This window comes from Mobula hypostoma, chromosome 30, assembly GCF_963921235.1.
Source record: "Mobula hypostoma chromosome 30, sMobHyp1.1, whole genome shotgun sequence".
In the NCBI taxonomy this organism is placed as follows: domain Eukaryota; kingdom Metazoa; phylum Chordata; class Chondrichthyes; order Myliobatiformes; family Myliobatidae; genus Mobula; species Mobula hypostoma.
The window spans coordinates 13189826-13205767 of NC_086126.1; the positions used below are offsets into that span (position 1 = coordinate 13189826).

The window sequence follows — 15942 nt, forward strand, 5'->3', positions numbered from 1 at the left end:
TAAATATGACACATTTCACCAACACGAGGAAGCCTGCAGACGCTGGAAATCCAAAGCAACTCGCACCAAGATACTGGAGGAACTCGGCAGGCCAGGCAGCATCTACGAGAAGGATTAATCAGTCGATTTTTCAAGCCAAGACCCTTCTCCAGGACTGAGACGGAAGAGGGAAGGTGCCAGAATAAAAAGGAGGCTAGCGGGAAGGTGATAGGTGAAGCCAGGCGGCTGGGAAAAATAAAGGGCCGGAGAAGAAGGAGTGTGATAGGAGATGAGAGTGGACAGTAGGAGAAATGGAAGGAAGTGATAGGTCGGTGAGATGAAGTGAAAGGTCAGAGTGGGGAATAGAGGAGGGAGGAGGGGGAGTTTGTTCACCGGAAGGAGAAATCGATTCATGCCATCAGATTGGAGGCTACCCGGAGAAGGTGTTGCTCCTCCACTCTGAGGGTGGCCTCATCGTGGCACAAGAGGAGGCCGTGGATCGACACGCCGAAATGGGAATGGGAATGAAAATGTTTGTCCGCCAGGAAGTCCCCCTTGTGGCAGATGGTGCGGAGATGCTGTAAGTTCCAATGTATACGTGATAAGTAATCTTTAGTCTGGAATCTTGAAAGAAAAATTGAACAGACTTCTAAAGAAAAGGTCACAAAATTACATGATGGAGTCGTTAAAAGGATACACACTGGGTGCCATAGGTACTGTGACGAGAATACACATAGATTAAGATGTTAGCTGTCCTGTGTGATCAGCAGTTGGTCTGCCACCTGTCTTCAGGAGAGAAAGAGATAAGGAAAACAATGGAGCAGCATTTGGAGATGTTAATGAAGGGGAAGGAGAGCTGTCAAGATCGGCTCCCCCTTTGAACCCCGAACTGTTTGAAGTGATGGACAGGCGATACCCCAGCAGGGGGATAAAAAGGGACAGGTTCGCTAAGGCAAGACACACACGACACCCGAGGTAACGAGACCCTGGAAGCAGTGCGTCTCTCACAAGTCAGTGGGAAGTTTTGGAAGGCCGGTTGCGGGACCAGGCCATAGACGCACAGGGTGGAAAGGCACGATCAGCGGGAACCTGGTGTATGTCCACCCTTGCTTGGGTGCCAGGTTCACCGCAGAGAAACGATCGTATCTGGAAACGGAGGGGTCACGGTCGGTGACCTCAGATGACACCACAAAGGGCTCGCCTGAAAGCTGACTGCGAAGGTCTGTCTGGAAGCCGTTTAAATATTCATTCGTTTTGCTCTCTCTCTCCTTCCCCCCACTGTCCATCGCCACGGCAACGATTACTACGAACTGAACTGAACTAAATTGAACTGAACTTTGCGTCACTTTGAAACTGGTCATTTACCCCTAGACAACAATAGAGCTTGATTGATCCTGTTATCTTAATTCTGTGTACATGTATGTTTATCATTGCTGAACTGTTGCATTCATTATCCTTTTGATTAGAGTACTGTGTTGCTCGTTTCTTTAATAAAACTTTCTTAGTTCTAGTAATCCAGACTCCAACTGAGTGATCCATTTCTGCTGGTTTGGCAACCCAGTTACGGGGTAAGTAACAGTACCGAGTATCACTAATAAAGTGAGGGAATTGAATTGAATTGACTTTATTTCTAACATCTTTCACATACCTGAGGAGTAAAAATCTTTGTTACGTCTCCGTCTAAATGGGCAATGTGCAATCATAGTAATTTATAATAATTTATAATAAATAGAACAGTCAATGTAATATAGAATATATTCAAATCAGCGTGATTAATCAGTCTGATGGCCTGATGGAAGAAGCTGTCCTGGAGCCTGTTAGTCCTGGCTTTTATGCTGCAGTACCATTTCCCAGATGGTAGTAGCTGGAACAGTTTGTGGTTGGGATGCCTCGGGTGCCCAATGATCCTTCGGGCTCTTTTCTCACACCTGTCTTTGTAAACGTCCCGAATCATGGGAAGTTCACATCTACAGATGCGCTGGGCTGTCTGCATCACTCTCTGCAGAGTCCTGTGATTGAGGGAAGTACAGTTCCCGTACCAGGCAGTGATGCAGCCAGTCAGGATGCTCTCAATTGTGCCCCTGTAGAAAGTTCTTAGGAGTTGGGGGCCCATACCAAACTTCCTCAACTGCCTGAGGTGAAAGAGCCTTGGCTGTGACTTTTCCATTACACAGCAGTAAATTGGGAGGATTTTTTTTACATATATTCAGAGTTACCACACTCCCATAGGGAGTAATGTAGGCTGATGGCTGAGTCTCAGAAGGTACAAGAGCCTCAGGACTTGCACCACCTGGTTCAAGAACAGTTATTACCCTCCAACCATCAGACTCCAGAACAAAAGAGCGTAATTACACTCATCTGTTGAGATGTTCCCACAACTAATGATCTCGTTTTAAGTGCTCTTTATCTTGTTATTTCATAGAAACATAGAAAACCTACAGCACAATACAGGCCCTTCGGCCCACAAAGTTGTGCCAAACATGTCTCTACCTTAGAAATTACTAGGCTTACTTATAGCCCTCTATTTTACTAAGCTCCATGTACCTATCTAAAAATCTCTTAAAAGACCCTATCGTATCCTCCTCCACCACCGTTGCCGGCAGCCCATTCCACGCACTCACCACTCTCTGTGTAAAAAACTTACTCCTGACATCTCCTCTGTACCTGCTCCCCAGCACCTTAAACCTGTGTCCTCTTGTGGCAACCATTTCAGCCCTGGGAAAAATACCTCTGACTATCCACATGATCAATGCCTCTCAGCATCTTATACACCTCTATCAGGTCACCTCTCATCCTCCGTCGCTCCATGTTCTTGTTACTTATCGCTATTTATTGATATTTGCATTTGCACAGTTTGTTGTCTTCTGCACTCTAATCCTTTTCCGGAGATCCTGTTTACAGTTCCTATTCTATAGATTTGCCTGAAGGGAAAAGAATCTCAGGGTTGTAGGTAGTGACATTCACGTACTCTGATAATAAAATTTACTTTGAACTTTGAGACGGTGACGAGGAGACGTACAGGAGTGAGGCAAATCAGCTGGTTGAACAGTGTCGCGACGACAACCTTGTGCTCAACGTCAGTAAGACTAAGGAACTGATTGTGTACTTCAAGAAGAAGAACACAGCCCAATCCTCTTTGAGGGATTAGCAGCGGAAAGGGAGAGCAGGTTCAAGTTCCTGGGTGTCAATACCTCTGAAGATCTCTCCTGGGCCCAACATATTGATCCAGTTACAAAGGCACAGCAGTGGCTATAACTCATTAGGAGTTTGCCATAGTTCGACTATTTTGTTGATGATTTTCATTTGTGCTCAGTGTCTGAGGCTTCTTGCTCAAGTGTCCAACAATAGTCAGCATTGATGGATTCCAGTTGCCCTGATACTGTTTCTCCATGACTGCAATGTGCTGGTGAAAGCTTTCACCATGCTCGTCACTGACAGCGTCAAGATTTGCCGGGAAGAAGTCTAAATGGGAATGCAGAAAATGGATCTTTAGTGACATGTTGCACTTCATGGTTTTGTATGCACGTAGTTTGGTGCTCTGTAGATGCCATGAACATTTTCAACAACGTCTTCAAATGCCTTCCATGCGATTTTCTCCGGTCCCACTAGACGTTTTTTGAATTGCCTGTCACTGATGACCTGATTGATTTGTGGACCAACAAAAATGCCTTCCTTAATCTTGGCACCAGTTATTCTAACTTGAAACATGAATTGAAATGACAGATGTAGGCGATTTCCAAAACTAAATGGTGCGTGAAAGGGAAATTTCACAGTGATTTTCACGATCAACTGCCCAAAATCCATAAGATACAACCAAAAGTATTCAGGAAGCAAGATCTTTGTTGTCCAGTGTTATCGTTAACAACCCCCAAACTAGCTGATGATGGGACGCCAAATTCCGTGCCCGCCGGCTCACTGGCCCTCGTGCCTCCTGCGGGCACGGTCTTTTCCTCCAGCTCATTTCTTTGTGTGTTATTCCAGATTCCAGGATCTGCAGTTTCTTGCATCTCCAGAGAGTAGGGATTCTGTTCCTCACATCCCAGGAATCACGGCAGTGAGCAGAAATCACAGAACAGACCGAGCACAGCCGAGGCAAGTTGGAGGCGGTCAAGTTGAACTCCCTCTGATCAGATCACATCTCAGGTCCCGTGTGGGGAGGGAAGCCACACCCATTGACACGGCAGAACCCAGGCAAGGTGAGGTGACGGGCCTGCTGCCGAGAGCGAGGAAGACCCCAGGTTCGATCGTTTCAAGCGCCGCGCAAAACTGGGAAGGTCAGTTACAGGCTGAATCAAGGTGGCAAGGTCTGGGCACCAGAGCAACTGAACCTGGTGCTTTGTCAGAGGCTTATGCGCAGGACCGAATTGGAAAGGTCGATTGCAGACCGCAGCACACGTGGCCACTTCAGTGATGATATCTGTTATCTGTCGAGTAGGGGACCGTTCACAATTCTGATTTGATGGAGACAGACTTGACAGCACGGAGGAACATCTGGAAAACTTCTGAAATGCCCACTTCACTGCCGCTGCTACTGTGTGGTAACCGGAATCTCCAGAGCTGAAGGCCCCGAAATCCTCGGCTTTGCGTGTTTCAGCGGCCGGGGCGAGGTCGAAGGCGCTCATCAGAGGATGGTGCTCGGGAGGCTGTATTGGAGAGGCTGGTTGGAAGCTCGACGTTTTCGGACAGATGGACTCAGTGTCAGCTGTGGTCGGCTGCTTCCAAGGCATCGGCACGTTGACGGTGCCTGGAGGTTTATGGCAGGGAGTTTCTCCCTTTTGCCGCCTGCCATTGGGGACTCGGAAGTCAATCGACTTGGGACTTTGAGACTTTTTTTACTGTGCCCATAGTCTGTTCTTTATCAAATTACGGTATTGCTTTGCACTGCTGTAACTATATGTTATAATTATGTGGTTCTGTCAGTGTTAGTCTTTGGTTTGTCCTGTTTTCTATGATATCACTCCAGAGAAACATTGTATCCTTTCTTAATGCATGTATGCATTTCTAAATGACAATAAAGGAGGACTGAGTGCTCTCATAATCTAAAAACATCTATAGCTAAAAAATCGCGGCAGCGGGGTCCAGGCGACTGAACTCGAATGTTTGGATGGAGATTTAAGCGCAGGGCCGAATCCGCAAGGTTGGGTACGGCAAATCGAGGCGGCGGGTTCCTGGTCCCAGAGCGGGTCGAGGTGATTTGAGGCGCTGGGCCAGGTTGAAAAGGTCAGGGTGTCAGGTCCAGTTCAGCTCGCTGCTCCACGACCCGGCTCTGCGCTGAGCTGTGGGACTGTCTTTGCGGACTTCAGTTCAGAATGTTTTATGCTTGTGGTTTCCGTCTGCATCATGTGCTTTATTTCTCTCCGCACATCGGGTGCTCGTTTGTATATCAGTCTCTTGGGTTTCTTTGATTCGAGGCTGCCTGTTCGGAGATGAAGCTCAAGTTGTAGAAAGGATCCATACTTTGATAATAAGTGTACTTTGAACTTTGAAGCCAGGTTTGGGCGGGGGGTGGGGAAGGGTCTCGCCCTGAAACACTGGCTGTTTATTCCCCTCCATTTTTGTTGCCTGACCTACTGAGTTCCTCCAGCATTGTGTGTGTGTGTGTGTGTGTGTGTGTGTGTGTGTTAGTTACTCTGACTTTCCAGTATCTGCCGAATCTCTTGTGTCAGGGATCTTATATGCCTACCTAAGAGGACAGATGGGGAGGGGGCTTGATTTAATGAATCAGCTAAAAAGAATTGAACCACAGATAGTGCCGTACCCTGTAGTGTTTCAGTAGTGGAGTACTCTCTCTCACCTTACCTGCCCATCACCTTCCCCTGGTGCTCCTCCCCCTTCCCTTTCCTCCATGGTCACCTGTCCTCTCCTATCAGATTGCCCCTCCTCTAGCCTCTATCTCTTTCACCAGTCGACTTCCCAGCTCTTTACTTCACTCCTCCCCCTCTCCCGGTTCCACCCATCACCTACCACCTTGTACATCTTCCTCTCGGCTCCCCCACCCCACCCCCCAACTTCATACCCTGACTTTCTCATCTCTTCTCCCCTGTCCTGAAGGAGGGTCTCTTCCCGAAACTTCGACTGTCGACTCTTTCCCATAGACGCCGCCTGGCCTGCCGAGTTCCTCCAGCATTTTGTGTGTGTTGCTTCACTAGTGAGGTTTGACTGCTGAACCTTTTGGCTCGGAGAGAACGAATCCCAATTTTTACCAGGAAATGTCTGTATGTTTAGTCATCAACTCTTCCCTGCTCTTAATTTGAGGCGACTCTAATAAAATCTGTTTAGTTTTAGTGCTGTTTATGTTCGGCCTCAGTGGCAGACACGATGACATCAATATTCACTCCCAACGCAATGCAGAACTCCTCCTGTTTCTTCCAAACAGCTGGGCGCAGGATATTAAGACTCTCGACTGGTCCTTTCCTTTATTCCCACCACATCTTACCTTCGGGCTAACTTTATTTACCATATGTATTTAAATGTACCGTGGATTCTGGTTAATTGGGAAACATTGGGACATGTACATTCTGGCCCAATTGAGCGGCTGCCCCAGTTAGTCAAAGTTTCACGCAAATATTTAAAAAGGCTATACTTCATTAGGAGTTTCAGGAGATTTGGTATGTTACTTAAAACACTTGACAACTTCTACAGATGCATCGTGAACAGCATTCTGACAGGCTGCATCACCGTCTGGTATTTGGGGGGCAGTTACTGCACAGGATCAAAAGAAGCTGAAGAGAGTTGCAAACTCAGTCAGCTCCCTCCGTAGTATCCAGGACATCTTCAAGGAGCGATGCCTCAGAAAGGCAGCATCCATCATTAAGGACCCCCACCACCCAGGACATGCCCTCTTCTCATTGCTACCATTAGGAAGGAGGTACAGGAGCCTGAAGGCACACACTCAATGATTCAGGAACAGCTTCTTCCCCTCTGCCATCCAATTCCTAAATGAACATTGAACTCATGAACACTACCTCACTTTTTCTTTTCTGTTTCTGCACTATTTTTAATCTAACTATTTGATACACATTTATACATACTTACTGTAACTGATGTATTTATTTTTTTCTATATTTATCATGTACTGCATTGTAGGGGAATGATGACTCAGACCATGAGAGGCCTGCGTCAGGCATTTTCATGCCTTACAAGGTGCAGGTTGGAAGTCTGTGTGGGGCACCACTCCTCGCACAGACACTAGAGCAATGTGTGGTGAAGTGCCTTGCTCAAGGACACAAATATGCTGCCACAACTGAGGCTCGAACTAGTGACCTTCAGATCACTAGACGAACACCTTAACCACTTGCCCAATTGTACTGCTGCTGCTAAGTTAACAAAGTTCATGACATATACACACAAACACACAACGCACATGACTGACTCTGTTAGAAACAGTTCGGCAACAGTTTCCTGTCCCAATATTAACTCCAACTCTGATTCAGTATAATTTGGCCCAATTAAGCGGCTCCCCAATAAGCCGAAGTTTAATGGAAATAGTTAAAAAGGTATAAAAGACAAACTACGGTTAAACTGAGTAACAAACTGCATATTTAAATGATATACAGAACAAAGTAGAACACTACCAATACTACGACAGCACTATAAAACTGTGTATTAGTTCCTAATCGTTATTCACGGAGGATTTCATCCAATGTATGCTGCTGTGTTCTTTTGATTGACTGTAAATGAACAATTTTAGCGCATGCATCTAGAGCAGATAATGGACTACCTTCGTACAAGGCTTTCGATGATTGCATTCTCCAAATCTTCACTTTCATTGTGACATTCAAGGTGATTGTCGATACCTTCAAATTCTATGCAGTTCCTAACTTGCTGAATTAGTAGAACGGTTTCACTTTCACTCCCGGCCATGTCTGGCATCTCCGCGCCTGAATGCTTGAAACTGCAGTGAGCAAAACAGTTCTAAACTTTCCACCAGGTCCCCTCCTCCTTCCCTTTTTCCTCTGGTTCGCTCTCCTCTCCTATCAGATCCCTTCTTCTCCAGCCCGTGACCTTCACCACCCACCTGGCTTCACCTTTCACCTTCTACTCCACTCCCCGCACCTTTTACCTGGCTTCACCTCTCACCTTCCACCCCACCCCACCCCCGTAACTTTTTTTATTCTGGCACCTTCCTCCTTCCTTTCCAGTCCTGAAGAAGAGTCTGAACCCAAAACATCGACTGTTTATTCAGCTCCATAGATGCTGCCTGAGCCGCTGGGTCCCTCCAGCATTTTGTGTGTGGTGCTCTGAATTGTCTTACTGCTTATTTCTCGCCAACTGTCAGTGACAAAATAAAATCACTGCTTTTTGAAATGACTCTATATTTGCTCTAAGCACCGTGCAGTGTCTATTGGCCACACAAGTGCATCCGCGATTGACTCTTGTTAGAAAGTGCTCGGCAACAGTTTCCTGTCCCATGTCAGCGACACACTGTCCCGAATAAACAGAAGGAATCCTGGCTCTTTTCTCAATTAGCTTTAAGAGTTGTCTAAAAAGTGGCTGTCCCAGTTTCTAAATAGACAATAAACCCACCCATAAACTCTACCTCACTAATTTTGCACAACTTACTTGATTTTTAAAAATATATTCCTTGTTGTAACTTATAGTTTTTCTATGAATCGCACCACACTGCTGCCACAAGTAATTTCATGGGCGGTGAATCTGTGGGATTCGTTGCCACAGGCACTGTGGAAGTCAGGTCTTTATGTATATTTCAGGCAGAGGTTGAGATTCTTGATTGGTCGGGGCGTGAAGGGATACAGGCACCTTCTGGCACCTTCTGGCAGGAGATTGGGGGCTGAGAGGAGTATTGGATCAGCCATGATGAAATGGCGGAGCAGACACGATGGGCCGAATGGCAGAATTCTGCTCCTAAATCTTATGGTCTATATATAGTGCAATTAAATGGGATTCCGATTCTGATTATTCCCGCCTGCTTCTTTGTCCTAGATCCATACAAGTCCTGTAGATAACAGTAAACTGCAGCCAATGACCTTTCCATGGGGAGATTTGGTGTAGTGGTCATTACCATTGGATCAGTAATCCACAGACCCACTTATAGGATTATAGACCCATCAATAGGATGCAAAACTGGGCTGAGATGGCGTTCAACCCAGATAAGTGTAAAGTGGTTCATTTTGGTAGGTCAAATATGATGACAGAATATAGTATTAATGATAAGACTCTTGGCGGTGTGGAGGATCAGAGGGATCTTGGGGTCCAAGTCCATAGGACACTCAAAGCAGCTGTGCAGGTTGACTCTGTGGTTAAGAAGGCATACAGTGTATTGGCCTTCATCAATCAGGGAATTGAATTTAGGAGCTGAGAGGTAATGTTGCAGCTATATAGGACCCTAGTCAGACCACATCTGGAGTACTGTACTCAGTTCTGGTCGCCTCACTACGGGAAGGATGTGGAAACCATAGAAAGGGTGCAGAGGAGATTTACGAGGATGTTGCCTGGATTGGGGAGCAGGCCTTATGAGAATTGGTTGAGTGAACTCGGCCTTTTCTCCTTGGAGCGACGGAGGATGAGAAGTGACCTGATAGAGGTGTATAAGATGATGAGAGGCATTGATTGTGTGGATAGCCAGAGGCTTTTTCCCAGGGCTGAAATGGTTGCCACAAGAGGACACAGGTTTAAGGTGCTGGGGAGCAGGTACAGAGGAGATGTCAGGAGTAAGTTTTTTACGCAGAGAGTGGTGAGTGCGTGGAATGGGCTGCCGGCAACTGTGGTGGAGGCGGATACGATAGGGTCTTTTAAGAGACTCCTGGATAGGTACATGGAGCTTAGTAAAATAGAGGGCTGTGGGTAAGCCTAGTAATTTCTAAGGTAGGGACATGTTCGGCGCAACTCTGTGGGCTGAAGGGCCTGTATTGTGCTGTAGGTTTTCTATGTTTCTATGTATATGCTGGGGACATGAGTTTGAATCCCACAAAGGCAGATGGCAAATTTGAATTCAATAAAAATATCATGATGACCATGAAACCATGTCGTAAAGATTGTCGTAAAAACCCATCTGGCTCACTTTAGGGGAGGATTCCTGCCGTGCTTACCTGCTCCGGCCTACATGTGACTCCAGCCCCACAGCAATGTGGTTGGCTCTTAAACGCCCTCTGAAATGGCCTAGCAAGCCATTCAGTTGTATCCAGCTGTGGGTGTCCCTACACCTCAGGGACTGCAGCGGTTCAAGAAGGCAGCTCATCACCATCTTCCCAAGGGCAATGAGGGACGGGCGATAAATGCTGGCTTAGCTGGAGACGCCACATCCCGTAAACAAATAAAACCTGACAGTTCGCTGTGGTTTTTGTGAATTCTCAGAAGACGTTGTACCAAACTAGACATCAATGGCTGATGAGAGAATGTACAGTATATAACCAAGGATCACTGCCTTGTTGTGGTGGAGGGGCTCGTGAGTTCCTGAGGTCGCAAGAGCGGTGCTGTCTGGCGCTTCACTCCTGCTACGGTCAGCCGCGGCGGTAAGGTGAACGGGGATGTTCCAGACGACCGAGACCTCAGCGGTGGAGCTGGCGGAAGATGACAACACATCACAACGGCAGCGAAGGGGGAGGAAGGCTGCAGCAGTGAAGGGCCTGCAGTTCTAGGCCACTGGACCCTGACCTCGATCTGTCAGGGGCCGTGTGGTAGCTGCCTGTCACATACCGGCGTCCTCCGTGAGAAGAACAACCCCCTAAGAGAACATCAACTCGAGTGATTACACAACTACAATGCACACTCAGTCCCCACGTTATTAGGTACATTTGCTCATTAATGCAAATAACTAATCAACCAATCACATGGCAGCTACTCAACGCATAGAAGCATGCTGGCATGGTCAAGAGGTTCAGCTGTTGTTCAGACCAAATATCAGAATGGGGGAAGAAATGTGATCTAAGTGAGTTGGTCAGGAGGTTCAGTTGTTGTTCCGACCAGATATCAGAATGGGGGAAGAAATGTGATCTGAGTGACCTTGACCGTGGAATGATTGTTGGTGCCAGACGAGGTGCTTTGAGCATCTCAGAAACTGCCGATCTCCTGGGATTTTCACGCACGGCAGTCTCTGGAGTTTACAGAGAACGGTAAAAAAAACAAAAAAACAATGAGCGGCAGTTCTGTGGGCGGAAGCGTCTTCTTAATGAGCGAGAGGTCAGAGAAGGAAGGCCAGACCAGCTCAAACTGGCAGGAAGGCAGTGGCGTGCAGAAGAGGGTCTCTGACCACGCAACACGTCGAACCTTACAGCAGCAGAAGACCGCCGGCGTTCGCTCAGTGGTAATTTTTTTTTTAGGTACAGGAGGTGTCTAAGGAAGTGGTCACTGAGCATAGACAGCCGGCATCTTTTCCCAAGGCTGAAATGTCGAGTACCATAGAGCTTGCACCTAAGGCAAGAGGGAGCACGCTTAAGGGGGATGAGCAGAAAGTATCACAAATGGATTTGCTTCCCTTGCTTCCTGAAGTACAGACAGGACCACTAGTGCGCGCAAAACGTCGCTTCCAATTAGCGTAGACCCTCCAGTGAGAGAAGAATCAGAGTTTCAACCAGAATCAGGTTTCATATCACCGGCGTCTCTCATGAAATTTAACTTTACAGCAGTAGTACAATGCAATACATAATAAATATAGAAACAAATAAATTAATTAATTACAGTAAGTATATATATTAAATAGTTAACTTAAAAATAGTGCAAAAACAGAGGAAGTTTAAAAAAAAATGAGGTAGTGTTCATGGGTACAATGTCCATTCAGAAATCGGATGGCAGAGGGGAAGAAGCTGTTCCTGAATCGTTGAGTGTGTGCCTTCAGGCTCCTGTACCTCCTTCCTGATGGTAACAAGGAGAAGGGGGGCACGTCCTGCATGATGAGAGTCCTAAATTATGGACGCCGCCTTTCTGAGGCACCGCTGCTTGAATTTGTCCTGGATACTATGGAGGCTGATGCCCGTGAAGAAACTGACTAAGTTTACAACTCTCTGCAGTTTACTTCGATCCTGTGCAGTAGTCCCCCAGCCCATACCAGATGGTGATGCAGCCAGTCAGAATGCTCCCCAGGGCACATCTGTAGAAACTTGCCAGTGTTTTAAGGAACAAACCAAATCTCCTCAAACTCCTAATGAAATATAGCCACTGTCCTAATATGCTGGGGCCTAGGATAGATCCTCAGAGAAGTTGACAGCCAGGACCTTGAAATTACTCACTCTCTCAACTGCTGATCCCTCTATGAGGATGAGAATTAATTCTGTCCTACTGGCAGGGCAGCACAATGGTGTGCTGTACCCCTGCCTTCAGCCTCGTGCAAAGGCAATCAATTTTTGGCACATTGAAGCCTGTGTCAGATGTTCCAATTTAAAATAACCATTGTCGCCTCACAGCGTCAGTGTAATTTTGGAACTGCAGTGTAAACTTGACACTGGCACCCTCCTTTGTAATCTGGGAGGGCTCTCTGCTGTCTACTCCAATCTCCTTTCTCTCTGGCATGAAGTCTGACTGCGATCCAGAGGGATTTATTCCAGTGTAATGGGAGAGGAAGCAAGGAAGAGATTTCAGATTATTTGGAGATGCTGTAACTCCGGGTACTTTTGCCTTCGGTCCAATTTGAACCCTGTTACCGAATTACTGGATAAATATTAATGGGAAGCAAACAAGAGTTGGAAAATTAACTGTCGCGAGTGCTGGAGGCACGAGGCAGCTGGGAAGGTTAATGACACGGAATAAGAATGATAGACTTAAGAATCCATATATGAGGAGCTTTTTATTGATAAAGTTCAAAGTAAATATATTCTCAAAGTGCATGTATGTCACCACATACTACTCTGAGATTCATTTTCCTGAAGGCACTCACAGAAACAAAGAAATACAATAGAATTAGTGAAAACTATACAAAAACAAATAATAATGAGAATTATTATTATTATAATTAATACTGAGAATTTGAGCTGTGGTGATTCCAAAGGCTGTGGAATCAGTCCAGCATTGAGATGAGTGAAGTTATTTCCCGTGGTAGGGGAGTCTAGGACAAGAGGGCACGACTTCAGGATTGAAGGACGCCCATCAGGAACAGCAATGTGGTAGGAGATTATTTTAGTCAGAGGGTGGTAAATCTGTGGAATTTGTTGCCATGAGCGGCTGTGGAGGCCAAGTCGTCGGGTGCATTTAAGGCAGAGACAGATAGGTTCTTGATTAGCCAGGGCATCAAAGGGTATGGGGTGAAGGAAGGGTAGTGGGGAAGACTGGAAGAATTGGATCAGCCCATGATGGAATGGTGAAGCAGATTCGACAGGCCGAATGGCGTACTTCTGCTCCAGTATCTTATGGTCTTATGGTGAAGTTAACCACACCTGGTGGTTGAGGGGTGATAACTGTCCCTGAACCTGGTGCTGTGGGACCTGATGGTTGAGGGGTGATAACTGTTCCTGAACCTGGTGGTGTGGGACCTGATGGTTGAGGGGTGATAACTGTCCCTGAACCTGGTGGTGTGGGACCTGATGGTTGAGGGGTGATAACTGTCCCTGAACCTGGTGGTGTGGGACCTGATGGTTGAGGGGTGATAACTGTCCCTGAACCTGGTGGTGTGGGACCTGATGGTTGAGGGGTGATAACTGTCCCTGAACCTGGTGGTGTGGGACCTGATGGTTGAGGGGTGATAACTGTCCCTGAACCTGCAGGTGTGGGACCTGATGGTTGAGGGGTGATAACTGTCCCTGAACCTGGTGGTGTGGGACCTGATGGTTGAGGGGTAATAACTGTCCCTGAACCTGGTGGTGTGGGACCTGATGGTTGAGGGGTGATAACTGTCCCTGAACCTGCAGGTGTGGGACCTGATGGTTGAGGGGTGGTAACTGTCCCTGAACCTGCAGGTGTGGGACCTGATGGTTGAGGGGTGGTAACTGTCCCTGAACCTGGTGGTGTGGGACCTGACGGTTATGGGGTGATAACTGTCCCTGAACCTGGTGGTGTGGGACCTGATGGTTGAGGGGTGATAACTGTCCCTGAACCTGGTGGTGTGGGACCTGATGGTTGAGGGGTGATAACTGTCCCTGAACCTGCAGGTGTGGGACCTGATGGTTGAGGGGTGATAACTGTTCCTGAACATGGTGGTGTGGGACCTGATGGTTGAGGGGTAATAACTGTCCCTGAACCTGGTGGTGAGGGACCTGAGGCTCCTGTACCTCCCTCCCGATGGCAGCAGCGAGAAGAGAGCACGGCTGGATGGAAGGTGGGGGGGGGTCCCTGACAATGGCCGCTGCTTTCTTCTGCCAGCGCTCAATGTGGATGTGCCCAGCGGCGTGGAGGGCTTTTCCTGCGACCGACTGGGCTGTGTCCGCTGATTGTTTTTTTCGCAGGCTCTTCCGTTCTTGGGCAATGCTGTGTCAAGGACTTCAAGATCACGCCGGTGATACATGGCCACGTCTTGCTGGCAGATCACAGGCTATTTTTGTAAAACACTGAGTTGCTGTACTTAGAAGGCCCATGTAATTGAATTCAATAGTGAGGTTAAAAAGGTTATATGTCTGAAAAATGGGGAATATAGGGAAAGATGTGGAATAACTGGGACATATTACTCTTGCAAAAGGCTGGCATGACTCGATGTGGCGAATGGCCTTCCCTGTGGCAGGATTCTAGGAGTTCATGCCAGTCAATATGTAAGGGGGGGAGAGAGAGGGAGAGAGGGGGGCGAGAGGGGGGAAAGTGGGGGAGAGAGGGAGAGAGGGGGAGAGGGGGAGGGGGGGAGAGGGGGAGAGGGGGAGAGGGGGGAGAGGGGGAGAGGGGGAGAGGGGGAGAGGGGGAGAGGGGGAGAGGGGAGAGGGGGGAGAGGGGGGAGAGGGGGGAGAGGAGAGGAGAGAGAGAGGGAGAGAGGGGAGCGAGAGGGGGGAAAGGGGGGAGAGAGGGGGAGAGGGGGAGAGGGGGGAAGGGGGAGAGAGTGGGGGATAGAGGGGGGAGGGGAGAGGGGGAGGGGGAGAGAGGGGGAGAGGGGGGAGAGGAGGAGAAGAGAGGGGAGGGAGGGGGAGAGGGGGGAGAAGGGGAGGGAGGGGGAGAGAGGGGGGAGAGGGGGGTAGGGAGGGGGAGGGAGGGGGGAGAGAGTGAGGAGGGAGTGGGTAGGGAGGGGAGAGGGGGAGAGAGGGGGGAGGGGGAGAGAGGGGGGAGGGGGAGAGAGGGGGAGGGGGAGAGAGGTGGGAGAGAAGGGGGAGAGAAGGGGAGAGAGGGGAGAGAGGGGAGAGGGGGAGAGAGGGGAGAGAGAGGGAGAAGGGGGGAGGGGTGAAGAGGGGGAGGGGAGAGGGGGGAGAGAGGAGTGGGGGAGAGGGGGGGAGAGAGAGGAAGAGACAAAAGAATATTTCGAGCTTAAGTTCCTCCTCAGACAGCTCCGAACAAAGGATCAACCCTAAACACCTGATGTTAACTAGTCCGGTACCTTTCGCATTACTTTTACCCAAATCGTGCCACACAGGTAACAGGCCACTCGGCCCAAAAAGGCAATGCTGGCGGTCACGCCCCTTCCATCCCTCACCGCATCAGCATCAAAGTCCAAGGTGAACTTATTATCAAAGTGCTGCCTACGTCACCCAACACCAGATTCTTCTCTTTTTGCAGGCACCTACAGGAAAACTACACACAAATGAAGACTGACAGACAGCCAGTGTGCAAAAGACAAATTGTGCCAATGAAAACAAAGTAAGTAAATTACAGTGAGAACACGAGTCAGGAAGAGCATCAGATTTCTGAATGGACAATGAACCCATGTACGTTACTTCAATATTTTTAGTTCTCTTTTGCACTGCTAATTTAATTTTAATCCATATATATATATCTTACTGTAATTTACAGTCTTAATTTATGCATTGCAATACACAGGTGCTGCGTAACTGCAAATTTCACGCTATATGCCGGTGATATTAAGCCTGATTCAGATTCTGATAGTGGGGGAGTCCAGGGCCAAAAGGTCCAGCCTCAGAATAAATACAATGACATCCCTTCCCA

General features: G+C 48.0%; 1 protein-coding gene across 3 annotated transcripts in view; it reads right to left on the reverse strand.

Annotated features, from left to right (window-relative positions):
* dnajc4 (DnaJ (Hsp40) homolog, subfamily C, member 4) overlaps positions 1–15942 on the reverse strand; it is a 274824-nt gene that overhangs the window by 218355 nt on the left and 40527 nt on the right. The gene's annotated exons all lie outside the window — the stretch shown is intronic.